The sequence below is a fragment of the Indicator indicator genome, chromosome 31 (genome assembly GCF_027791375.1).
Source record: "Indicator indicator isolate 239-I01 chromosome 31, UM_Iind_1.1, whole genome shotgun sequence".
NCBI lineage: Eukaryota > Metazoa > Chordata > Aves > Piciformes > Indicatoridae > Indicator > Indicator indicator.
Genome location: NC_072040.1, coordinates 244,157 through 258,558, shown reverse-complemented (window position 1 = coordinate 258,558; position 14,402 = coordinate 244,157).

The following is a 14,402-nucleotide window of genomic DNA, read 5'->3' as shown; positions in this document are numbered from 1 at the left end:
AGGAAAATGAGTCACAGCTGCTTTCTTGGGAGCTTGCTGCTTTCAGAGACAAGGAGAAAAGCCCTCTGTGAAATATTTTGCAGTTTACCTTTTCACTGATTGTTCTTCCTTGTGGTTTTTTTTTTTTTAATGCAGATCAGACTGGGCTGCTTAGCACAAAGATTAGAAATGTGCATGCCTCTCTCTGTCTGGACTTGGTATTCCTGTGTCTGGATTTTCTAGCTTTAAGGACTCTGATTTAAATGCTCTGCTTAGAATTGTGCTTCCTACATTAGCAATGACTGCATACAGCCTTCAAAGTGAATCTGACTGCTCTGAGGCCTTTATAGAATGCTTTAAAGATAAGAAAAAAGGAGAAATATCTGTTTGTATATGTGGCCTTCAAGTATATAAAATTTGGGCCCATATCTTTACTTAGGTTTTTTCTCCATTTAGGATGATTAAAAATTGCACTTTTCCTTTCTGTTACAACTCTCCTAGTCAACATTTCCCTTTAAAATGGCAAAAGGCATAATTTCACATTCTTATTACCTCATTACTTGTCATCTGCCTCTCTGCAAATGTATTTTGCACTTCCTCAAGCTGAAAGTGCAAAAGGATGTGCCCAAATCTGTTAACAGAAAATGTACAAATCTCTTTTGCCTGTGTGAAATGTATTCACTGTCATAAAGATCAACTGATATGTTTAATTCATACTGCAAGCTCCTAATCTGCTCATTTGACCTTTCTCATACACTGTCAATAAGCCTGCTGCTTGAATAATCAATTTTATCTCTTCTAAGCACTAAGACTGCTTCCCTTCATAGTGGATTTTGAGAAGTGTCATGTCATTCCAGTGGTACTAAAAGTGAACAATGCAGTGTTATGGAGGGAAATGGTAAATACTGCCTTGAGCAAATGTCAAAGGTATGGCAGCAAACACTCTGCAAGAGGAGTCATGAAATATTTCTCTCTTTTCTATAAAGTTTAATGAGGATTCTTCAGTGTCTTTTCTCAAACACTCCACACCTTTTTGTGACTACTCAGTTTCTTTTCTCATAGCTTCTCATGTATGCAGTGAAGCCTGAGGTCAGAGAATCACAGAATGTTAGGGGCTGGAAGGGACCTCGAAAGCTCACCCAGTCTAACCCCCCTGCCAGGGCAGGATCACCTACGCCAGGGCAGGATCACCTATACCAGGTCACACAGGAAAGCATCCAGGCAGGTCTGTAGTTACTTGGATCCTCCTTCTTACCCTTCTTGAAGACTGGAGTGACATTTGCCTCCAGTCCTCAGGCACCTCTCCTGTCTGCCATGACTTACCAAACACAGTGGGGAGTAGACAGGCAATGACCTCCACCAGCTCCCCCTGCACCTGCAGGTGCATCCCATCCATGGATTTATGGATGTCCAGATTGCTTAACTGTTCCTTAACCCAGTCCTCTTCAACTAAGGAAAACTCCTTTCTCATGCCTTCCCCTGGTGCCTCAGGGGTCTGGGGCTCCTGAGGGCAGTCTCCAGATGGAGGTGAAGAAGGCATTTAGTAACTGTGCCTTCTTTGTGTCCTCTGTCACCAAGGCACCCATCTCACTCAGCAGTGGGCATACTGGTGCCTCTGGTGTTAGTTTTCCCTGCAATGGATTTGCAGAAGCCCTGTCTGTTGTCCTTGACCTCTCTTGCACAGCTGAGTTCCAATGAGGCTTTAGCCTTCCTAGTTGCCTCCCTGCCTCCTATTACACCATTAAATGCCAGTTAATTAAAACACTTTATGAAAGTGTAGTCAAAGCTGCCTTGCTTTTGCCCTAGATAATGGCAGTGGTACAGAAACAAACGAGCTGTTTATTGTCACCTGCTGTAGCATCCTCTGATGTTTGCTATGTTGGAAGCCCCAGGGACTCCTAGGGTAAACCTTTGATCAGATGAAATAACCTTTTGATCATGTTTGGAAGCATGACTGCTCCTATTCAAGTGAAGTCACAGAGTCACTCTGAGGGAGTGCTGGCTGAGGAGATGATGAGCTACTGAGTCTCACCACACAAGGGGTGATAGTATTACAGCTGTCTCCAAGAGCAGGGGGTAAAAGACTGGAATTACTGAAATATAAGCAAGGGTAAGGTTTGGTTTACAGAATGTTTATTTGTGGTCATATGGAATAATGGCCCTCACCCCCCCTCCCCCCCCCCCAAACCAAACATAAAATCCTCCTAATCTTCTAGTTTGTGTTGAGTCTCTGAGGCACAGATGGCTAGAAAGCTGCCTTTTCATTTCTAAATTGATACACCCTGAGAGACAGGAACCAAGAAAATCACTGATGCCACTCTTGCAGTACATTATCAACTGGAGGAGTACTTCAGATTCAATGAAAGGAAGTAACTGTGGAGATATTTTATATTTTTTATCTCCCAAGAACATGAATAATTTTAATTTCAAACCATATTTGTCATATTCAAGTGTAGATACCTACTGACACAATGGAGAAACAAAATGTAACAGCAACTTCCAAGCAAATTTTGAATCCAAAGATGATTTTTTTTGAGGGAAAATAAACAATAACAAGACAGAAAATATCAACATAGTTAAATAAATACAGTAAAAGTGGGATTTAACACAGTAATTACAGTCAGGTTTAGAAGGTCAAGAGACCTTCCTTCATCCTCTCCAGGCAGAATATAATCCAGCCAGAGATGGGGGAAAAAAACCCCAGCTGTTTGTGAGACTCCAATGAATTTTTCATGTCCCTGTAGGACTGTAATCTCCTTAGAGCAGGGAAGATGTTCTGAACTTTTTGTATGTAACACCAGAATCTAACATGTACTGAGCTGGTGTGGATTTCTCAGAGGGGGGAAGATTTCAGTTCTCAAGAATTTTTTTTCTATTGTGTTGAAGAGCAACTTTAATATTGTGCTAAACACTGGGAGAGTTTGCAGGCACGAAGTATCATAAAACCATAGAAGGCCAAGTTCGAAGAGACCTTGAGGATCATCTGCTCCAACCTTTAAGTACTTGTCTAATCAAGTGGCCCAAACTATTTGAACTACATAGCTGTTAAAAGTTCATGTTTTTAAGGAAGCAAGGAATAAAGTCTGCTCACAGTGGCTATAGACTCATTCATCAGGACCTTACAGCAATGCCCAAACTCATGGAGCATCCCATGGGTGGCACATGCATCTTTCACCAGAAGAGGTTTCTCAGAGCCCTGTCCAATCTGACCTTGAACACTTCCCAGGATGGGGCATTTACAGCTTCTCTGTTCCAGTGTCTCACCACCCTCACCATAAATAATTTCTTCCTTAGCTCCAGTCTGAACCTGCTCTCTTTCAATTTAAAACTGCACTACATGCCCTTCTCCATCCTTCTCTAAGCCTTCCTCCATCTTTTTAAATAAGCTCATTTTATATACTGAAAGGCTGCCTTATGGTTTCCCTGGAGCCTTCTCTTCTCCATGCTGACCCCCTGCTCTCTTCCTAGTAGAGGTGTTCCATCCCTCTGATCCTTTTTGTGGTGCTCATCTGGACCTGTTCTTGCAGGTTCATCTCTGCTTTGTAACATTTGCTCTCAATCTCTTGTCAGACTCAGTCATTTTTTTGTTGTTGACTTATTTTCTTGTAACTGAGCTGATCTTCAAAGCTTTTAGTCATTCCAATTTCCCCCCTTTTCCACAGTGACTCTCCTTTTCCATTTTCTTTGCTTAGACATTCTTCATCTTTTGTGGCAGCTAATGTTACCTTCCTCTTCTGGCAGGTGGGAGCTGTGGATCAGAATTCATGGTGCAGTCCCTGCCATTACTTTGTACCTATCAATAACACATATTAGATGGTTGTTGCTGGAAGATTAGTTCTTCCCTTCTGCTCTTGCTAGAGTCCAGATCTCTAATGCATTCCACTACAGGTCTCACTTTTCTGTACCACATTTACTGCTGAACAGGAGACATTTCTATGCATCTTTAACTTCTCTGAGGCCAGTTCCTCTTTGAAAAACCTTAACACCATTGAAACTGGAAGGAAGGACAACACTTTTTTTCTCTTTTTTTTCCAGAAGGCTATCTAATTTTATCTCCAGCTGTAGGAAATTGGTTAATTTTGAAGCTATGCTGTGACTGGCAGCACCACAGGCTTACTGTGCTACATACAGATTGCCTACAATTCAGAATGTATCAAATTGCATTCCTTGTTTTTAAGTAGAAAGAACAAAATGGAATGTCACAATAATCACTCTGTCTGTTTCTCCTAATGGCTTTTAAAACCATGGGCCAGTTTTCACCCAGCTTTTCAAAAGAGTAATCAAAAGGATTGAGTATATGTGAGATGAATTTAAGGAAATGGAATGGTTGGATGGAAAGCAAGGTGCACATTAGGAACTCCATCTGAGGGAGAGGTTGAAGAAGGAGGTTTTAAACAGGACAGAAATTACCCCAGTACTGCTAGGACAACTTTTTATATTTTTTTTAAAGCATTTATGAATTCTTAAAGGTCTCCATGAAGAACACTGACCCAACTTTCCTTCAGTGAGTTGTCTGGGGCAGGGTGTCCTATTTAATTATTTATAGCAGGGAAAAGAGAAGCAGGCAGAAGTGATGATCATCTAACTCCTTCCAAAGCCAGTAGTACCACATGATGAAGCCTTTATTAAGTTTGTGTTTTCCAAATGTCAGCTTAAGCATCATTTATCCACGAGGAACAGTGCATTTTTGCCAATCCATTACTGCCTCTAAATCTGTGATGAGTTGGTTCTCTGGAGCAGCATGTTGATTTACTTCAGTAGCAGCATGTTCTGCATTTTTCCCTAGACTAGAAGCATGTCACCTCTCTAGAACATCTGTGACCTAGGTAGGCTGTTAAGATGGTTTACAGATTTGCATTCTAGATTAGCCATGAAGACTATGTTAGCCTCACTGCAAAATGAATGTTTGTTATCTGTAATCTTTCTTTTTTTGGGGGTGGGGTATTAAACCCCAACACTTGATATCCATTCTTGGTCACCCTTTGAAATATTAAATACTTCATTTAAGCATGTTCATAATCAAAACACTCTTAAAACAAAACTTTCATACCAAATGGATGTTATTATTTTCCTTAGACACTTATGCATGGTGGCAAAGTTAACTTAAATTTAGTTAGAAGCCCTCAAAACTGTTCTGCCAAATTGAGATTTTTTTTTTTTAAATCAACAGCACAGAAGCAAATCACCAAATTCTTCTTGTGAAAACTTTCATTCAAGGTCTTCCATGTAAAAATCTGGTGAAAAACTATCTGAAGATTTTTTTTTATTATTTTTTTTTAGTGCAGGATATGCAATTAGGAAGAATTCAGTGGGAAAAAAAAAATCCAACTTTTAGCGTACTAAAAGTTGCCTTCTTAAATGTTTTCTCAACCCTGTAAGTATTGGAAATGAAAAGCAGAGTCATGATCATGAAGTAGTCATTGGATGGTTTTCTGGTGGCTAGAAAATGATCAGGGTTTCCCTCTATTTTTCACTTGAGCTTTTATTGCCTCAGTGTTATTAGTTCCATTGGCTACTGGCAGGACTCAGCTGGTTTGTAAAGTAGTGTCTGCTTTTTTTCTCTCCAAATACGTTCTGGGACCAAAGATTACAGGTCTCTGTGACCTGCAGGGGGGAAAGATTGGAAGGAAAAGACAGAGGAAGGGGAAATAAGCCTTCCAGGACAGATTTTCTGCTGTTTTGAGCAAATCTTTGTTTTGCTAATGCCCAAAAATGAAGTTAATTTCACAGTGCTGGAGCTGTAAGCATTCATGAGCAGCAAATGTTTATCAGACTGCTGAGAGACAGCATTCTCTCATGGCTGTGGAAGGTCCTCCCTATCAGACTACAGCAAAGCAGTTAACAAGTGGGGTAACAAAAATATTTCACCAGATAGCAAGGATAATGCCAGTTGCACTGCTGGGTACCTGCAGTCATCAGGGCAGTGGAATCACTGAGGAGCACAGGACCTCAGAGCATCCTTTTTTTAAAGTCCTATTTCAACTTATTTGGGTGATTTGCTTCAAAGCATTTTTTAATTTTTTTTTTTAGATAAATGTATTAAATATTACTGTAAATTTTCTCATTCATCTTGCAATGAAGTGGAAAAGAAACAATTTTATGGTATTTCCTGTGGAGTCCTGAAGTAAAAAAGGCAACATGAAGGAAAGCATGGACATAATTACTGAATGCTTTTGCCTTGGGATTTGTCCTGCTGGATATTGCTTGTAGAAGAAAAGGATGAGCAGTAAAATAGTAGTAGTAGTAATTTGCTATTGTAGTAGTTCCCTGGAAAGGCTTGAGACTTGGGTGTTCTCCAGACCAGACAAACCAAAGCTTCAGAGAGATAACTCCCTGCAGATGGACTTGGGGGAAACAAAGGGGGAGATATCATTCAAATATTTACTTCAGATGGATTTATTCAATGCTATTTGATTATTTGCTGTGAGAAAAATGGTGAAGTGGAACAGGCAGGGGAAAAAAATTATTCCTGTGGTCAAAACTAGGATGTTTACTGCCCCTCTTCACAAGCTGAAAAAACAATCACAGGCTGTTTGCCTAGACTGCACTTTATCTGCAGCAAGTACAATTAAACCCCATTCCCCCCCTGTAGTTTCTACAGTTATTATGTCTTATTCTAAGTAAAGGCAGCCTGCAAAGAGCCAACTGTTTTTGGTCACCTCTGCCTCTTTCTTTGTTCAGTCACCCCAGCCTTATAATCCTCCTTTCTTCCCTTGCCTTCTCTTTCTCTTCAGTGCTTCAGCACCAGGGCAGGACCTGATGAGCTGAGACTGTTGTGTTGAGTTGGTCAACCTGCTGAGGGTGAATGAATGTTATGAAGATGTCACTTTCCTATAGTCTGACAAGTCTCCTTGAGGCACTTACTAAGTGAGGGTTTTCAAAAGCTTTCAATACAGCAGCATTTGGGGAAGCTTCCATAGGAGCAGTGCTCTTGTAGTTCAAGGTGGTTCTGTTCTGCAATATATGAAGTCTTTCCACTAAGATGTCTTAGGTCCAGAAAGCCTCAGCAAAAGAGACAAGGTGCACCCAAACTGCTTCCCCTTGTCCCCTGAATCTTTGTTCTCACAGCCATGCAAAAGAAGAATGCTGCTCTTTGCCAATTGCTCTCAAAATCATTAAGCTGAAGGCCAAATGTTAGAATGAACTAAAAACCCCAAACAGATCAGGTATTGAAAGTTTGTCTTGAAAACTGAAAAGTAGAGGGCAATGACTGGGTGTCTCTGCCTGCTGTAGCAGTAACTTAAAGGCTGATTTTCAAATCCTCCCCTGGGGGAGGCTCAGAAGAAGACTTTCTTTGCTTGTTATAAAGGAAAGTCATTAATTTTTCTTCATGGATGATGCCTTTTTGTGGCTGCTGTGGGATCAAGTGACTGGGGACACAACCTTGTGCTTATTTTGTAGCTTGAGAATTCAATAGATACTGATTTCATACTAGTAAAATTCCTGTTGGTCTGGAGTTGAATGGCTCACTTGATCCCTTTCTTTGTCCTGCATGGTAAAGAGCCCAGAAAACCAGCAGTCTGAATGGACACCTACCAAGTGAAGGCAAAACATGGACTCATAGTGCTAGTGTCAGCTGAAACATGCCACAGGTCTTCAGCTTAATCACAGTGTCAAGGGACTGTGAGCACTTGAAGCCAAACCTCCAGCTGATATTTGCACAGCAAGGGCTTGTTAGAGACCAGCTACTAAGAAGCTTCCATGGCAACATCCACAAAAGAAGACCTTCACTCAAACTCCATCATGCCTGCATGAAGCATTTCCAGGGCCAGTGGGACCATCTTGCCTGTGGTGCTGGGCTGAGCAGCAGGGATGATCAAGAACTCTGAAGATCCCTGATTATTTTGTTGTCATAAGTATCCAAAAGAGAAAACCTAACTATGAGAAAAATTCATCTGCATTTCTTCCCCCATGAGACACTCATAAGAACCCTCATTTCATTTTTAATTCCTTTTTCAGAGGCAACAAAGGTAGAAGAGCAGAGGCCCCTGTTTGGTTCTGTCTGCTTTCACATGTGGTTCATTCTTGTATTGTCCAGGCTATACACAATATCACAGTCTCACAGTATATCAGAGGTTGGAAGGGACCTCCAGAGATCATCAGGTCCAACCCCCCTTAGGGTAGTCCACACAGCAATGCATCCAGGTGGGTTCAGAAAGTCTGCAGAGAAGGAGACTCCACAACCCCCCTGGGGAGCCTGTTCCAGGGCTCTGTCACCCTCACTGTAAAGAAGTTTGTCCTCGTGTTGAATATATAGAGTGCTCTCTCCCCTGTAGAATAGCTCTCCTCTCTCTTTTCATTCTGTTTGGTTTCTGAAAGCTGATCCTGTTATTTCTAATAATGGAGGGGAAGTTAATGATGAGGTCTCTTGCATTGTTCTGAAAAGCATAAAGAACAATCATCATCCTTTGCACTTCTATTTATAGACCTATAAATAAAGCCCAGTTCCCTACTTCCTTGGAACCAGGATTCCTGTGATCGTCTAAGACAATCTCTAAAACCCTCTTCAGAGGTGATGCAGACATTGTGATTTGTGAAACAATGCTGTGCAGGATGAGAAGGATACAGACTTTGCTGTGCTGCAGGGAGTATTTTAATCCTGTTACATTTGCCTGATGGTTTCAGAAGAGTAGGACATCATTTATCTTGAAGTTTCATGGTAAAGAATTTCTTCCTCATGTCTAATCTAAATCTGCCCTGCTCTAATGTTAAAACCATTGCCCTTTGTTCTACCACTACAAGAGCTTATTAAAAAGTCCCTCTCCAGCTTTTTTTGTAGGCCCCCTTCAGGTACTGGAAGGCTGCTCTAAGGTCTCCCCAGAGCCTTCTGTCCTGCAGGCTGAACAGCTCCAACTCCCTCAGCCTGCCCTCACAGGAGAGGTGCTCTGTCCCTCTGACCATCTTTGTGGCACTCTGCTGGAACTTCTCCAACAGATTTATGTCCTTCTTGTGCTGGGGGCTCCAGAGCTGGATGCTGTGCTCTGGGTGGGTTATGATGCAGATTTCCTCAAGTTGCATAACTGCATAAGAAGCTGGTTGCTGGGCTCAGTCTTTCTAAGGTAAGTGTTTTTTTAGGAGAGTTTCTGTCTCTAGGATGCAAATGAGCCAAAGGGCTACATGTTGCCAAGAACACTACAGGCTGCATGCAGGTCTTGTGTTTTCTAAAGCTAATTAGTGATTTGCTTGTGTCAGATGAAATAAGCACTTCTATGAACGTTTAATGCCTTGTCCTTTAGTAACCTGTGTGGATAAAGCCCAGATTGTTCCATCTTTAACAGCCAGCTGTGTCAAATGCCTGGCTGGCCAGCTCTCCCTCCCCACCTGTAGACAGCAGCAGTTTCTAGCACTTTGCATAATCAACCAAGTAAGAAGTCACAGGCAGCACAGACACTGGTGACTTCACTTAAAACATGCTACTGAAACAATGAAAATAAAGCCATTGGTCCCTAAAATACTTCCTATTCTTGAGGTTTCAAAGGATCTTTGCATTTAGGAACAAAACTCTTCAGTACATAGAGCAATTAGCAACCTAAAGCAATTAGTACTATTCTTTCACCACAATTGAGAAGTACTTTGGAAAATTAGCTGGTATGGGATTCTAATTTATTCAAATAAAAAGGAACAGCCTTAGTGCCATTTACTTTATGAATATGCTGACAATTTGTGGTAATAGGCAGTTAGGCTAACAGTGAAAGAGATGAAACCAGAAAAAAGAAATTAAAGGTGGTGAAGGTAATGCAGACACAGGATCTGCTTCAGTGTAATGTCTAAGCCTTTGATGATTTTCTTTGTTCCTCTGCCAGAGTCTTCACTTACACTGAGTGTTTCTTTTCGGTCCCACTTGCTCGCACCAGTGGTGCCTGGTGTGCTGGATTTGGCTGGCACAGAGCTATTTTTTCTTCACCATAGCTGGGCTGAGGCTATGGTTTGGGTTTGTGCAGAAGAGAGTGTTGCAATTTCAGGCTGTTTTAGCTGTTGCTGAGCAGTGCTTGCACAGAGACAAGGCCTTTTCGGCTCCTCACATCACCCCACTGGTGAGCAGGCTGGGAGTGCACAAGAAGGGGAGGGGGCACAGCTGGGACAGCTAATCCCAGCTGACCAAAGGGATATTCCAGACCACATGACATCATGCTCAGTGTGTAAAGCTGGGGGCAGAAGAAGGAAAGGGGGAGGGGGGTGGGGGGGATGTAATTTGTCTTCCCAAGTAACCATCATGTGAGAGGGAGCCCTGCTTTCCTGGAGCTGACTGAACACCTGCCTGATGATGGGAAGCCCTGAATGAATTCCTTGACTTGCTTCACTTGCACAGGCAGCTACTGCTTTACCTGTTGACTGGCTTTTATCTCAAAGCAGGAGTTCTCTCACTTTTCCATTTTTCTTTTCCATCTTACCTGGGGGATTGGAGGCTTTGGGGGTCTTGGTTGCCAGCTGGGGTTAAACCCTGACAACTGGGTGACTAAAAGTGGGGAGAAGAGAAGGGGGAACAGCTAAAGAAGCTTTAGCCTTCCCCACTCTTCTGGAATCAGCAGAAACTGGCTTAGTCAGCTAGTGCAGGCACAACTCCTTATTCAGAGAGCTAAATTCACCCCTCTTTTATCACCACACCCTTGTGTTTAAGCCTTTAAGTGTGTATGAATGAAGATGCCAAAAACAGGAGGCAGAGGAGGTGGGAGGCACAAAGTTTAGGGGTTGTGTATGAAAGATTTGCTTTTCTCTAGCTTCAGCTGCATCATTTTCAGTCTGATTTTTACTACTGCTAGGCATCAGAAAAAGCCAACAACCAATTCTAAGTCTCAGGAAAAGAATGTTAAGACTTAGGTATCATTGGCACAAAATCAACACAGCTCGTTTCCTGAAAATGAATCATCTTGCTTCTCTTGTCAAAAAGGTAGAGGGAAGGCTCTGAAAGAGTTTGAACTCTTGGGGAGAAATATCACTTATCCCACACAATCCACTGGGACCATCCTGAAAAGAAATAATCAGGCTAGTCTTAAAGTGGCTTTTATTTACTCCCATTACACTTATATCAACACCATCTCCTGTCCCAGAGCTGAAGCAGGGTGGACATTCAGGCTATCTTAGCCACCCCCATTCCTCCCTGGAGCAGGGTACCAACATGCTGTGAAAGATGATTAACTGCTGGTGCCTCACAGGAGAAGTAATTCTAAATAAAAACTAGAAAGATTTCCCTTTTTTAGTTAAAATAACCCGTCTGATGGTCTGGTCTGTAGGTCAGGTATCTGTGTCCATTCAACAGATATCTCAGGAATACTACAATTTTTAAAAAAAGAGGCACTAAAATTTGCTCTTAAGCTCGTGTGCAGCCATTCTCAGTGTCCTTGTGTGCCCTGTGGGAGTCAGAGCTGCATCAAAAAGTGGGAAATTATAAAATTACCAGCAGGGGACCTTGAGGAAATGAAATGCAGGGAAGGTGGCAAAGTGTTGAGCTGCTTTGCTAACTCTGCTTCTGCCCCAAGATTCTGACCTGTGTTACATTTACTTTCCTGCCTCTTTTTCCCCTCCCCTTCGCCTCCCCTTCCCCTCCCCGAGCTAACACTTCTGGATGCAGAGAGAAAGAACTTTGTTTCCCTGGCAACTGGAGCCACCAGAAAGTGTTTCCTCCTTTTCCTCATGTTCACTCTCCTTGGTGAATCAGGTGGTAAACCCCAAGTGTGCTCCACTTCACTCATCTGGCCTCCCTCCAAGCCTCTAGAATAAAAAGTGACCTCTGCAAATGATCAAAGTGCAAAGAGTTCACGTCTGAGCGTCAAGGACTGCCCTATCCTGCATGTTTAACTTGAACCTAGAAGTGTGTCAGTGTGAGCTGAAATTCCCCCCACACCAACAATACCCAGGCTAGCCCAGTCTGGAAGCGAATGAAAGCTGTATTTAAAAGCAGATCTACAATCTATGATGAAATGCAATGAATATGTACAAATATACAAAATTCACAACATTTACAAATATATACAATCAACAGAAAAGCACAACCAAGCTCTCTTTGCTTCCCCCCAAAAGGGACCCTTCCCAAAGGGCCTCCCTCTCCCAGGAGCTTCCCCCCCAGACCCCCCCTTGGACAGAAAGGAGAGCTAGTTAGAGCAGAAAGTTGTTAACTTAGCTGCCAAGGTCAGTGTGTGTTATCTTCAGCCAGAAGAGAAGAAGAAGAAAACAGCAGCCAGACAGCCCAGCAACTGCCCCCACTGCAGAACGCAGAATGTGCAGAGTGCCCACTTTGTTTTGGGTAATAGTTCTTAAACATTTCTATCTATCCAATGGAAGTGTTTAGAACAATCGTTATTTTGCTTTCTTACACCCAATAGTGACTTATTTACACTCTTTCTCTGTTGTGAACTTTGCAAAGAAAACAATTAAAAAGACAGTTTCAAACCATCACAAGAAGTCTCACAGTCCTCTGGGAAACAATGCCAGCAGGTAAGCAGCTTTCACTGCAAGGCTGTGTGAGCTGGAGGGCTGGAGCTGGGTCTGTGCTGTGGCAGGGTGAGCAGGTGCCACACGGAGTCGTGCCGGTGAGTCAGCACAGTTCTTACCTCTGAGTCAGGGCTCAATTCATGCCCCAGCACATTGTGAAGGTTTTGAAACACTTTGCTGATGGGGGCAGCTCTTTAGCTCTTGGTAAGAAAGCAAGACAACTCTGAAGCCCTTCCAACCTGCTGTTGTTAAGGATCACAAATCTGCCTCCTCCCGTGTTCCTTATTCAGTCCAAGAATTTCACTGGGATTGCAAAACAAAACACTACAGGCACAAAATTCCCAGTTTGTGGTTGTCTTTCCACAGAGATGTAACAGCATTGGGGAGCTGATGTGTGAATGAGGCAGAGAGCCTGGAGAGACAAAAAGAAAAGGTTGTGTAGTGCCTATGTATCAAGCAGTTGAATGTGCCATTTCTACACCTTTGAAGGCTGCCATTCACAATCAATGTTCCTTAAAGATGGACCTTGAGATATAATTTTGTAATTTTAATAGAAAAATATCCAGATGATTTCTGTTACATTGCCCAAAGCCCAGTGAAGTGAACACTCTACAGTATAAAAGTGAAAATTGGGAGGGCATGTCACCTGCAAACACTTTCTTTCCCTTCCCTGGTGACTTCAGGAGTCCTTTTCTGCAGGAGTATTGGGAAGGACAGAGAGGTACTGAGCAGTTATGTGCTGAAGGAAAGGAAGATGAGTGTGGTTCTCTCTCTGCCTCTGGTTTCCATATCACTGCAGATATTTCCAGTACCTGCAGTGAAACCAGTTGCTGCTGATAACTCAGGGATTAAAGCTTTCCTTAAGAAAGCAAACACAAGAGAAGATTAATTTTAACAACTTATATGAGTTTGATTTGACCTTCATAAGAAAAGCCATTTCTCTAGCCTGAGCACTTGCTTTGCACTGAATTGCAAAGGCCTACAGCAGCCAGGAGCCAGAGCCTCCAACACAGAGCACACACAAACAGCAAGTACTGGGCAATTTTATGTTGCTCACCCTATAACTTGCAGTGCTGTGGTCAAACTCCATCTGATTCCAGTCCAAGGTAGTTATGATCCACACTCCATTAGGATCAGTGATTGTATCTCTGAGCACATCTTTTTTGTGTTCTCCATATCATTGGAGAGTTCCAGCACAGAATTTAGCTAGAGAAGCTTACTGTCCAACCACTGGTGCTTGAAAAACCTTTGAGCTATTAATCTTACTGAGTTTTTACATCATCTGTGCTTTAGATTTTTGCAGAGCCATAATAGATTTTTTTTTTCTCCATGTAGAAGATTCTGATCCATCTGTAGCAACTGCAGGGTGACAAACTGTGGCTTCTTTCTCACTCATTTAAGCCTAACCCTTAGAATCCCTTTTATTGATTATTTCTGGATGCATATGCTCATATTTGAGGTATTTATCCAAACCAAAGGATTGCTCATAAAGGCAAATTATCAATGCATGCTAAAATATTGCTATCTTAAAGCTGTCCTGTATATTTCAGTTCCAGGATGCAAAGAAGTCCAGGGAAGATGTTAACAAGTAGTTGACATTTTCCAAGCAAAACTATATGTGAGATGATACTGCTGTAGTAATTCTCTTGAATGCATCTGCAGAAGCCTATGGTTTGCAGAAGATAAAAACAAGATTGGGGTGCATTTTATATTAGCATCTCACTTTATCTTCCATAAAATGTATTGTTGTGCCCAGGTCCTTGTTCCATTCCTAAAATGTGTTTGGCTTGAGGATGTTTTTGTCATGTGTTTGACGTTTTGTGTTTTTATCCAACTTCATTAAGGGTGAAACTTTTAGACAGCTCTATACAGATGATAGTGAGCAGATGCTGGTGTTCTAGAGAAAGCAGTGATGTTTGCACAAGCCTCTGCCTCTAAGGGAGCATATTCTGTATCTTTTAAACCTCCTACATCACTTCTGACTCTATGGCTGA